This window comes from Platalea leucorodia (assembly GCF_965183815.1).
Source record: "Platalea leucorodia genome assembly, chromosome: 3".
Lineage (NCBI taxonomy): Eukaryota > Metazoa > Chordata > Aves > Pelecaniformes > Threskiornithidae > Platalea > Platalea leucorodia.
This window is the reverse complement of record NC_138825.1, coordinates 77,666,816-77,678,850: the sequence shown is the minus strand read 5'-3', so window position 1 is coordinate 77,678,850 and position 12,035 is coordinate 77,666,816. Positions and strand designations below refer to the sequence as shown.

Genomic DNA, 12,035 nt, shown 5'->3' with positions numbered 1-12,035 from the left:
GCAGTCAATTATTACTTGGTTTTGGTTTGGGGAAGCGAGGGCTTCCTTGGAAGTGGGGCTGCCTTATATTCAGGTAGACATGGTATGGCTTGATCCTATCCCAGCCTTCCCCTCACGTCCAGATTCTGCCTTGCGATGGCTCCAGCAAAATCCTCCCAGCCACACCACCACACAGAACCCCTCAGTGCCGGGTACGAGGCACGCATGCTCTGGAGTGAAGCACCAGGTGGGCCCCCGAAAGTGTTTGGAAAGCCTGGGGCTTCTGCATGGCTACCTCGTGACCTCCCAGGCAGGCGTATCCCCGCCTGGATCGCTGTCTCCTGCCTATCCTTTTTAGCACGTGTTGGCACCAGGTTGGCTCGGTGCTGGGAGGCCTTCTCCTTCCTGGGGGTGCAGAAGCTCTTTGGAGGAGTCATTGCTGCCCCTGCACGTGCGGACTTTTTGGCAAGTGGAGTTGGTGAGTAGTGCCATCCACGCCTGGGATTTTATTTAATTCTGGGGTGCTCATTGTGCATACAAGTGGCCTTATGAGAAAGCGAGAATCACCTAACTTCAGGTGCAGCTGCGAATTACCCAATTTCAAGGGCAGCCGTGACGACAAATTGCTCTCTGTATCTCAGTGAAGGAATCTTAGTGCCACATGTCCTCTTTATCCGGTGGGATCCTGACATTGCTCTCAAAAAATGACAACACCTGGAACAGATTTGGAGTTGATACAGCCTCATTTCTTACCCAATAGTACAAGCCGCTGCCCTTCCAGCTGGGAGGAGCCTAGTTTTTGAACAAGCCTGAAACCCCAGTGCTCTGAGATCCAGAGCACTGGTAGGATGGCTTATGGTGGACTCCTCAAAGAAAACCCCATGACTATGCCTCTATAAAAAGAGATGGCCTTTGCTTGGGCTTGGGTAAGAGCTTCAGGAAGCTCCCCAGTCCTGTTCTGCCACCCCTTCATCACCACAGTCTCTCCACTCCTCCTCCTCCTCCCACGTGGTTCAGCTGCAGCAATCCTCTCCATTGCCAGTATCCCAAGAACATGCAGACTGTGTCCTCTCCAAAACACATGCAAAGAAGTGAGGAAGATATCAAAGGACACAGGTCAACCTCTGGTTAACATTTCATGTTTAGGGCTTTTTTATCTTTATTTTTTAATTATTTTTTAAATGTGAGGAGCTCTTGACTGCATGGGCTTCCCCGTATGACTTCCCCTTCCAGGCTCATATCCTCTGCCAGCCGGTGCAAGCAGCTCCTTGTGCGGTCAGGTTCTGTTCTTCCGAGGCACCCAATTGTCCCCATATAGAGCGCAAGCACCCCACAGGGCATTCAATGAGCCAGGCATTTGAATGCTCAGTATTGCGGCATGTTTAATTTAATGTTTTAGGCTATATCTCTTAACCCTCAAGCTCTAAAAAACGCTAAATTCAAGTGGGAAATATAGATGAACTTGCTATGCGTGGGTCCCTCTGTGTCTTGCCTACAAGCAGAAATGATGTTCAGACTTTTTCCAGTCAAACTATTGTACAAACGTGTCGAAGGGAGGCTTGTAAGAAGAGACTTTTACCAGAAAACTTCACTTCTATAGAGAACCTGCTGGAACAGAAGCCTGGTAATACGTAGAAAAGCTGTCCCAGTGTTTCAAAAAACAAGAAAGATGATCAGTCCAGCTAGAGTGAAGAAGAAAAAAGGAAAAAAAAATCAGCTCTAATCAAGCACGCCAGGGCATAACTCTCTCTGCAGATCTCTTCTCATACAGGTCCAAGCCCATGAAAGAACCTGCAATCAATGGATGCTGAAGTCTACTGAAGGAGCACGCAGGCCATTAATGTAACAAGTCAATGAACTTTGATGGAGCTGACTTTTCTGGAAAATTAGCTGGATTGCCAGGGTGACCAAATCACAAAAGGACACAGGACACAATCGACACACGGAAGGGTACAGACGTTTGCTGAGAAGTTCTATGGGCACGACAAAATCAAATGAAACTGGATGTCCTAGAAAACAGTTTTTACTTTCATCCTGTCTCTTGGCTGGATTCCACGACATCGCAGAAATGTTTCTGCAAGAATTGATTACTTCTCACATTCCGGGCCCTGGAGAGCTTCCCACGCCACTCAGAATAGGTAGGTCTTTTTGAGTACAGGCTCAGAGGTGAGATCTAAGCCAGCTGGGCAAAGCCACCATTCTTCAATTACACATTACTGTGCATATGACTGAATCCTGCGATCAATGAGCTGAAAGGAAAGCGAGTAAAAGGACTACCCACTTATTTTACCCCCATTTAGCAGTAGGATGTGCATATAAAAGCAGATAAACTGGGGGGGGCGACAATAAGCTAATCTGAGCCAGAGAGCAAAGATATATCTTTTCCTGACACTGAGAATAAGCTTCATCTGGCACTAGCCAGATGGATCCAAGCAAATGGATCCAAGCTACAGAGTGAGGCCAAAAGCAACATCTCCCCAGAGTTTTGAAGTTTTAGACTCATGGGTTCAGTTCAGCCTAAACCATGGGTCCTTCAGATCCAAAACTGAATGTTCACCAAAGGCTGGGAATAGTCTGGATCAGCTCCTGCCTGAATCTGTTTCCAGCTGCAGTCTTTGCAGATAAGACCAGCCATTGCAGGACTTCATCTGGTGCCCCAGCTAAGCCACTTCTATCTCTCCAGCTACAGTCTTACTCTTCTTACGCCCTCTGTACCTTCCTGGGCTGGAGCTTTTTGCTCATGCAGATACTTCTACTGCTTTCCAGAGGCATGTGGGCCTCTGGAAAACTGCATGGAAAACTGCACGGAAGACTGCTTGGATTTCCTCAAAAAAAAAGATTTTAAAACATTTCTTTTTCTTAAAAAGTTTTTTTTCCCCCACATAAAAATAAGCTCAGGACTCTCACTTGCTATTTGGAGATCTCAGTTCAAACCCCTGCTCTAGCTCTGATTTCCCGTGTTCCAGAGAGTCCACGCACCAGGTTAATGGCTTGTGGGTATTGATGACAACTGGATGACAACTGGTGAGCAACTCCACCTCTTCATTTGCCTTGTTTCAGCTCTGACTTTGTACAAAACTACCCTCTGGAACGAGGAGAAGCCAGCAGACTTGACTTAGGGCTTGAGAGAATAAAATTCTTGCATCATCCCAAGCAGATGGGGAGGAAGCGGGAAAGCACTGAGACCCTGGAAAAAGCAACAAGGAATAAGAAATTCTTAATTTCCACCACCAACTGGTTTTCTGGGAGAGAAGCCTTGTTTTTAAAATGAGATTAGAGCACTTTTCTTGATACAGATTGCAGGTATTTTGCAAAGATACCTTAGTGCATTCCTGTCAATAGCTACAGTATCTACAAATTTATACTTCCAGATGAAAGGCACTTTACCAAAAAGTCCCTGACAAGCTCTTATCTACACAGCACATCACTGACGTACCCATCCCGTGTGAAATCTGTGCAAGAAAGAGAGGGTTCATTTTGTCATATTATGAGGAACACACGATCTCAGAATGAGTAAGAAGCAGCCTCCAAGATCGACTGCACCAGGGATTATCAACGCAGCACAGCGCACTGAGCTGGGTGGCAAAGGAACTACAAGGAAACGGGTACTAGGGAAAGGAGGAGGCATGGAGAACAGGCAAGTCCAAAGCCCAGGATGAAATAACAAGAAACAAAAAGGAAACTACTTATCTGAGCTATCACGTGAGCTGCGGAGCATCGTGGATTTTTATTCGAGCTCTCCTCAGATGAAAGAGGCTGACACCAATCCGTACAGAGCGCTTGTGGACTGGAGAAGGATGGGCCTTGCGACGGGTGTTTAGGATACATCAGTAGAGGCCCGAGCGGGTGAAAGATAACAATCCTTGCAGAAACAGAGGGCACGTTAGCGTGCCAGCGACGGGGCTGTCATTTTGATTCCTCCCTTCCGCTTTCTGCTCAGCGCTGTTTTTCTCAGTCTCTCAGAGGTTAAGGACAGACGGGAACCATTAGATCTTTGCAGCTCCTTTGGGAACGGTTAGTCAGACCTCTTGTATATCACAGCCCTTCAAGCCTCACCTGCTTACCTTGCCCGAGACTTGACTACGGTGTCACTCACACTTTTAACTGTGGTTAGAGCACATCCATCAGAAACATGCTCATCTTGGCTCGAACACATCTGGAAAACGCATCAACTGCCCTGACAGCTTGTTACACTGATTAATCACCTTCATTCCAATAAATTTGTGCCCAGTTTTTCATATGAATTTCTCTGGTTTCAGCTTGCTGCTACACAGTCCCATAATTTACTAGATTAAAGAGCCTTTCAGTACCTGATATTTTTCTCCCAAGGAAGTTCCTTCGCCATCATAATCAATTCCCCGCTCAGTCTTTTTTGATAAGCTAGAGAGAGCGAGTGCTTCGCGTCTCCCATCGCAAGGCATTTTCTTCAGGCTCTGAATCATTTTGTGTGGCTCTAATGTTCCACCACCCATTTTTCAACATCAATTTAAAACACACAAGCCATCCCAGTGCCAGTCTCACAAATACAGTACATGCTCATATCCAGTTGCTTGTCCCTTAGGACTCTTAAAAAAAAAAAAAAAAAAAATCTATTCAGAGTCTTAGGCCGATGCAAGCCGGCTTTTTTCTGGCTGGCATTTGGAGCAACCAAAAAATAGCCATCAGCCACCTTCACTGGTGCTGCCATCTCAGCAGGTAAAGAGAAAGCACGACAGGGCTGTCTCCCTGCTTGTTCACTGTAACGTGATTCAACACTGAAAAGCAAGGTTGCCCCTGTGCAGGGCACCGCTCTGAGCACAGATTGCCCCAGGCACACCCAGACCACATCCATAGGGATAACCTAGCCAACAGGCACAGAGCAGCTGCGTCCAGGCTGTTAAACTCTCTTACCCATCAAAGCAGAGTGGCTGCAGCCAGGCTTTTTACATCCACGCCTGGGAATTTTTTGGGAAAGCACTAGCAGCCTGGGCCAACGCTGTGCCAGAGACCGTTTTGCAGTCTCGCCATGGTCCCAGCTGAGCTCCACTACCTGGGAGTGCTCCCCACCACCGCCCCCTTTACCAAGAGAGATAAACGCTGTCTTAACACAGAACCAGCCTCCAAGGAGGGAGGTTGATGCGACTCCCTCGCTTTCTCCTTCCGAGCCCTCTTTCCTGACAGGTCAGCAGAGCTTCAGATCAGAGAGGCGGCAACAGGCTGGGGCATCCTTTTCCTGCCCAGTGGTGGTCTAAGGGCTCACGCCGACACTAGAGAGGCAAGATTTCCATCACAGCAGAGCCTCCAGCAAGTGCAGCCTCATGCGCCTCAGCGAGAGAAAGGACCCAGGAAGAAAAGGCAAGAAAAAAGGAAGAAAAGGCAGTAAAGGCACTTTGCATAAAGCTCAGAGGGGAGGGCTTGTGTCTGAGGTCTTGCATCCCCATCACTTGAGCTGGGACAAAACACAGGTTCGCAACCTCACGTGTGCTGATGCTTTAGCCCTGGGGGGTCCCTGAGCTGCCCATCCTGCATCAAACATCCGCCCGGCACTGGCACCCCGAAGATTTCTCATGGCAGGACTGTCCTGACGTCACTTGTCAGAGTTGAAACAGCAGTCACCCAGTTATAGGTAGATGAGGCATCCAGGCTGAGCCTAAATACCACTTTTTCTACCATTCCAGGGTTCTCAGATCAGGAGGTTGAGGGAAAAGTGATTTGGGGAAAAGATAACACCACCCCCCTCATCTCAACAGAAGGGAACAAAAATACTTGATGGCTAATATTTTATTAGATTTTGACTAGAACAATAGGAATTTCTTTTTTCCACAGAATTTTCCCCTTCCTTATATTCTGTCAGTGGCAGAAAATGCTGAATCACAAAGCTGGAGCTTTAAAAAAAAAAAAAAAAAAAAAAAGTATTTCACACGCAGAAGAAACATATCTTACATCATTTCATGCTTCCTGCTCTGCTCTCTGGTGCTGCGTTCCTCATTTTCAAGCTGTTTTAAAGGTCAGCTTCACAGAATAAATCCTGACCTCAGACATGGGAAATATGCTGCCTCATCACTCCAGGATCTTTTCTCACATGATTAGTCCCAACATTCCTGCAAGTAGAACAGTCCCCATCACCACGGCCGCAGGAAAGAGAAAAAAAAAAAAAAAAAGGCAAAAAAAAAAAAGGCAAGATATTTTTTCTTTCCATTCCCGAAGTTAACATTCACCATCACCACAGCCTCATTTCAGAGGCTGGGGGCTACTTCAGCAGTGTAATGCTATTGCCATCTATGGGCAAGTAATAGTCTTACCAGTCATACTTACAAGTTAAAGTTGGAATACATACCTAAACTCACAACTACTCTCAGGGAAGTTTTAAAGGACTTTAAAGAAGATTTTATTTAAGATTTTCCAACGGCTAAGATACGGGATCTGGATAAAAGTTATTCACAGACAGCGATTAGTTCTCACGGTATTTGTCTTAATCCTAATTATGTATTCATTCAACTGGCTTCATTTTGCCGGAAGAATTTTATTTTGATGCTATAATTTGAGCAAGTGGGAGAGGGCATGTTAAGGTGTCGATCCAGAAGAAGCATGCATACTGTCTATCTTTTAAACAAAAGATCTGAATTTATTTGAAATTACTACTATCGATTATCAAATGTTTAAAGAATGATGGAAGGCACAACAGTGATGAACAAGCTTCAGTGCTACAGGAAAGCTGAAGATTAATTTACTTGCTTAATAACTCTTCTAAAAATGTAAGATTTCAACCTTAAAAGAATCAGTCAACCTACTGGTTATAAATGACAAATATATACTGACAAAATAGTTTGACTGAAGTATAAAAGTTACTACAAACTCTTTTAGTTTGCTCATGTATCTAAGAAAGAATCTGGCTCTTTTTCAGTAAGCTAGTGGACCATGGTCACATGAAAAATTTTTTGTCAGTATGTGTAAGAAATACAAAGCAAAACTGAAGCTCCCACTCGCTGGGAGACTTTACAGATGACGTTTAAAAGAAAGCACAACACCACAGCAAGATGAAAAATGGGTTTTCTGTTAAATCATAACTAGCCAGACGGTTATACTGCTCTCAGGTTCATGATAAAGGCATAAAGATTGCCTCCCCTGCCTGCAGAGCTCATTGCCAGGTGGCACGGACCATGCATGGTTAACTTGTCAGCCTTGGCCTCTTCTCGGTCCCTGCTGAACCAGTGAAAGGAAAAAAATGCCCAGGCCCTGAGAGCAAAGATTGCCCCACGGCTTGTGACTCAGCCAAAAAAAAAAAAAAAAAGGAAAAAAAAAAAAAGCAGCTAAGGCATCGGACCCATCTCAGTCCATTGCCAGAGGAAGGGCACTGCAAGACTGAACCTCGTAGAAGTCATACGAAAAGAACCAAAGCACAAAGTCCTCTTCTAATGAAGTCAGAACAAAAACGTTTGGACAGGATTTCTGGAAGAAAGAGCCAGAGGTGTTTGCGAGTAAGCACAAGAATAGGCACTTCCAGTGACTGCAGAACTATAAACAAAAGCACTTTTGTGCACTCCCGGATTACTTGCTCTTATTTTCTCTTACAGTCACATGCTTATGTGGGCCTGTACTGTTTGAAAACATGATTCATTAAGACCCCTTAAATTGCAACCAAGTATTAATTATTATTAATACTGACTTTGTTTTAACTTTCCTGTTACTTAGTATAAATTATTTCATAACTGTATCTCTTACGTGACCATATCCCCACTGAATCCTTTAAAAGTTTTTGTTGATATGTGCACTATATTTCCAAAGTGTTTCAGATTTATGGGCTTCCCGCCCTCCACCCTTGTCATTGCTTCATTGGTTCAGGGACTGAACCTTCTTCTCAGCAGATTGAAACATCCAGTAATCTGAAACAGATTTGGTGACCCTATAGCATTAAATCATGCTTTGTGGTGCTTTATTCCTGCTCCAAAAGACTTTATGCATTAGCAGGTACATAAAATTGCACCAGAGACTGAATACATATTGAAAAGTAATAAATGGTTCCATATGGTCTTAATTTTTCAAAGCAGTGCACCACTGTTTTAAAGCAGTAGTGTTTAGTTTTCCAATTAGGAAGATTTTTAAATTGCCCTTCTAACCCACAGATATGGGAACACTCTCACTTCAGATATTCAGAGATTTGGGTGCACCAACAATTTTCACAGTCAAATGGTGTCCTTGGTTAGCTAGCTAGCAAGGGTACAATTAGCCAAGGCAGTTAATTTCTTCCTTTTATTCAAAAAAGCTTGTGTCATCATTACTGTGAAGACACAGGTCACAAAGCCTCTGTGAGCAAACTGAATAGCATACGTTCCTCTTTAAGCTTCACGTATTCGAACATCTGTCAGACCTCAGCTACAGTTCCTCCCCAGTTTTCCCTGTTTACTTCCAAGGAAAAAAATCCATTTTGGTAAAACAAGGCTTATAATACCCCTACCTAGATATATTTAAGCTTAATATGCCTATTATGAAGAGCAGCTACTGTATTTAGAAACAGGAGGCTCTTCAGCAGATCAGTTCTCAGCATGCATTCAATTTTGTCTGCTCACTTAAATGGCAGCCCCCAAAAAATAATTAAAAAAACAAAATCAGGTCTCACTCTCCCTCTTATTGGCTCTCCATGGGTAAAACGGCAGTGAACAACTTAAGATGCACACCTTTAACACAGCGGTTTGCTAGACTGAAGGAAATGATTTTGCAGGGCAGGCGAGGGTGTGTACGAATGGAAGAATTCAACTTTTCAGATTCCAGGAGGAGTTTGCAGGGCAGTTAGCTATAATTGCATGCCCCAAGCACGCTTAAGTGACATTCACATGAGCTGCAAGGAATGTAAGGCCTTTAATACCAGAAGCAGGACCAGGGCAGAACTGAGGCATTAAAGTTCAGTACTGCCCTCCCAAAACCTCCTGCTCAACCGATGCCCAATTCCAGAGGCTCTGGAGTCTTATTTTTAGGCTGTCAGCATCCCAAGATACAGGACATTCTGCTTTTCGCATACCCAGAACCACCCCACGTTGGGCAGCTCCGTGCCTCTCTTCCCCCTGAGCCCAGCGCTGGAATTCGGAGCGCAGACACGTCTCTGTGCAAGATGAGCCCCATGGCCCCAGCTGCACAGCCTGCTCAGAGCACATCCAACACATACCAGCGGGCTCCAGCTCCTTACAGCGTGGTGGCATGATTGCTCTTCCAAGACTGGACAGCAGGTAGGAGGTGCCCGTCACTATCCCATCGCTCGCTGCAGCGCGTCTCAGGCACTCAGGAAATGTGACCCCCTTCCCATTCCTCCGACTGGATGCAGCTCCTGAGTCAGCAGCCGCCCAGTTCCTCCAGGGTGGGAGAGAGAGAGAGAGAGAACCAGCTGCAAATGCTTATCATCGACTTCCCCACCATGTGCTGAGCCGCTGACTGCTTTTGCTTAACACTTCAGCAGCTCCTTTGAACCCTTTCTCAGCTCCCCAGGGGGAACTTCCTTCCCCCGTGTGCCTTGCAGTGCCCCCGCGCCAGGAGACCCGAGGTCAACGTCTCTCCGCTTCTGCCCGATGGGGTTCAGATGCCTCCCCCTGACCTTCCCGAAGAGTATCTTACCCTGGAGGTAGGCTAGCCTGAAGAGTATCTACCGGGAGGTAGGCTAGCCTAACACGCACTCCATTTTCAACCAGCCTGTTGAACCCGTACTGCTGCCTGGGGGAGAGGGTGGGGAATTCAGGATTCATGGGGAGCAGTCGAGGAGAGGCCGTGACCTAGCAATAACAACATTGCCATGGGGAAGGGAGGGGAGCAGCCTTAGTGTTCAGTCCCCTTTTCCAAGTCTGCTCCGTGTACTTTACATCGAAGGTTTGTCAGAGGACAAAACACCAAGTTCTGAGAAAAGGACCCTGAGCCACATCTCCAGCTCCTAAGCAAGTGCTCTGACCAGTGGAGATACAGAATAACAGAGGGAGGGAGGTGCTTGGACTTCTTCCTCCAAGGGCCACATACAGGAGAAAACAATTCTTTGCAGGAACCGAAATAGGCTGTACGTAGGCACCTGCTCTCAAAAGGACAGGCCAGGCTGTGAATTGCAGCAAAGCAAAATTCTTCCCTGCTACCCTCATTCTCTTCACCTGATCCCTGATTAAAGCCTGTGCTATAGAAGCGTGCCTTGCGTTTGCAGGCAGAGGGAAGCAGGGCTGTGAAAGGCAGTTACGTTCGGGCTGCGCTGTGCGAGCACCACTCCAAGGAAGCAAGGACTGAGGCTACATCTCTCTGCGCAGCACCACGTAGACAGGACGACCACCTCGGGGACATCTTCTGTCCCATGAAGACAACCAGCGGCGCCGCAGTTTCCGAGGCGCAGCTTTCGGCTCTCCCTAGGGGTGCCCTACCTCTAGGCACTTCGCCCGCTGGGCCCCGCTGCCAGGCACGGGCACGGACCCGGTCCCGGTCCCCTTCCCTCGCGCCTCATGCGGACCTCCGCGGCCTCAGGCGGGGCTGCGAGCCCCTCCACAGCTGGGCTTCAACTTCGCTTCGAGACGGGGGGAACCGAGAGACGGCTCTGCCCGATCCTCGGTGCAGCCGCAGCTTCTGGCTGAAGGCAGTTTTTCGTGCCAGTGTGACGGGCCCTTCAGGAGGGGCTTTTCTCCCAGCGCCGCTGCAGGCAGCCCCGGCAGCCTGCCCGCAGCCTCCCCGCGCCGAGCCAGGCGGCAGCTTCCTACGACGGGGCCCGGGCAGGGCTCGCAGGGGCCCTACCGGAGCCGCCACCCCCCGCGTCCACACCGCACACCAGCGGCCGCTTCCCCGCCAGCCTCAGGCTCAGCCAGGGCCCGGCGACCGCCGCTCACCCCGGGCCGGGCCGGGCCAGGCCAGGCCGGCAGCCGGTCCCGCAGCAGGCCCGGCGCCCACCGAGCGAGCGAGCCGGCCCGGCCCGGCCCGCCACCGCCTCCCGGCAGCGGCCCCGGCCAAGCCCGCCCAAGGCCGGCGCGGGGGGGACCGGGACCGGGACCGGGACCGGGACCGGGACCGGGACCGGGACCGGGACCGGGACCGGGACCGGGACCGGGACCGCCCCTCCCCCCGCCTCGCACCCCCTCCCCGCGCCGCATTTTACTCGATTGTTTATTATTTTCCAGGGGGCGGCAGCGGGGTGGAGGCGGCGACCAATGGGAACCGCCGTTGCCCTGACGGGCGACAGGCGCCGACCAATGGGCGGCGAGGGCGGGCCCCGGCGGTCACGCGCGGCTCTAGAGCATGACATCATCTGTTTGCACGGCGCAGCCTAGCTTGGTGCGGGCGGGGCGGGGGCGGGGGGCGGGGCCGTCGGGAGGAGGCGGGGCTGCGGCGAAGGGGCGGGGCGGGGGCGGGGCCGGCAGCCGCCGGCGGCGCGGTGGGGCTCGGCGGGGCTGGCGGCCGCGGCCTGGCCCTCGCCCTCGCCCCCGCTCGCCCTGCCGCCGGCGGCGGGGCGCAGGGTGCCGGTGAGCAGTCGGCTGGGGAGCAGCCGGCGGCGTGCAGCCCCTCAGGGGCGGCCCTCCCTGGCGGGCGCCCAACCGCCGGTTACACACACACACACACACGCACACCCCCCCCCCGCCGCTGAGGTAACCCCGGCGTGGGTCCTCGGGCAGGGCCGCTGCTCCCCCCTCCGCTGTGTGGGCAAAGGAAGGTGTTAGATGATAATAATGGAGTAATTAAGCGATAAGTGGGTATAATTAAGCCCGTATGGGGTAACCGAGACGGGTTAAGTGACATGCCCGGGCTGCACAACGAGTCAGTGGGGGGGCAGAGCGGCATTTAGCCGCTGGGACCAGCCCCAGCCGAGCGGGAGAGCTGTCCGTCTGTCTGTCTCCCTGTCTCCACAGCTATCGGAGAGGTCATTCATATCGTGGAGGTGTCCTGATGGGGCAGGAGGCGAGGGGAGATGATGAAACGTCTCCTTGAATCATTAACAGACGCTGCTGTCGTGAGGATGAAATCCTTTCCTATCATCTAAGCTGAATGTGAAAAAATAAAAAACGGTGGAGTTTCTTGCCAGATCTTAGCAGTTTGACTCATTTCACCCTAATGATATAAACTCAATAATCGCA

At 49.7% G+C, this 12,035-nt stretch overlaps 1 long non-coding RNA gene across 6 annotated transcripts; it reads right to left on the bottom strand.

Moving 5' to 3' along the window:
- Positions 1 to 1,195: 1,195 nt before the first annotated feature.
- On the bottom strand, positions 1,196 to 10,811 carry LOC309588193. Of its 6 annotated transcripts, none has more exons than XR_014227700.1 (4): positions 9,119 to 10,811; positions 7,681 to 7,841; positions 5,902 to 6,059; positions 1,196 to 4,544 (listed from the first exon to the last, which is right to left on the bottom strand). It is a non-coding gene; the product is annotated as an uncharacterized lncRNA (long non-coding RNA). The 6 variants fall into 6 exon arrangements; XR_014227702.1 differs by lacking the exon at positions 7,681 to 7,841 and having other exon boundaries at positions 1,196 to 1,661; positions 2,959 to 4,544; XR_014227704.1 differs by lacking the exon at positions 7,681 to 7,841 and having other exon boundaries at positions 9,119 to 9,300; positions 10,341 to 10,811.
- Positions 10,812 to 12,035: the final 1,224 nt, after the last annotated feature.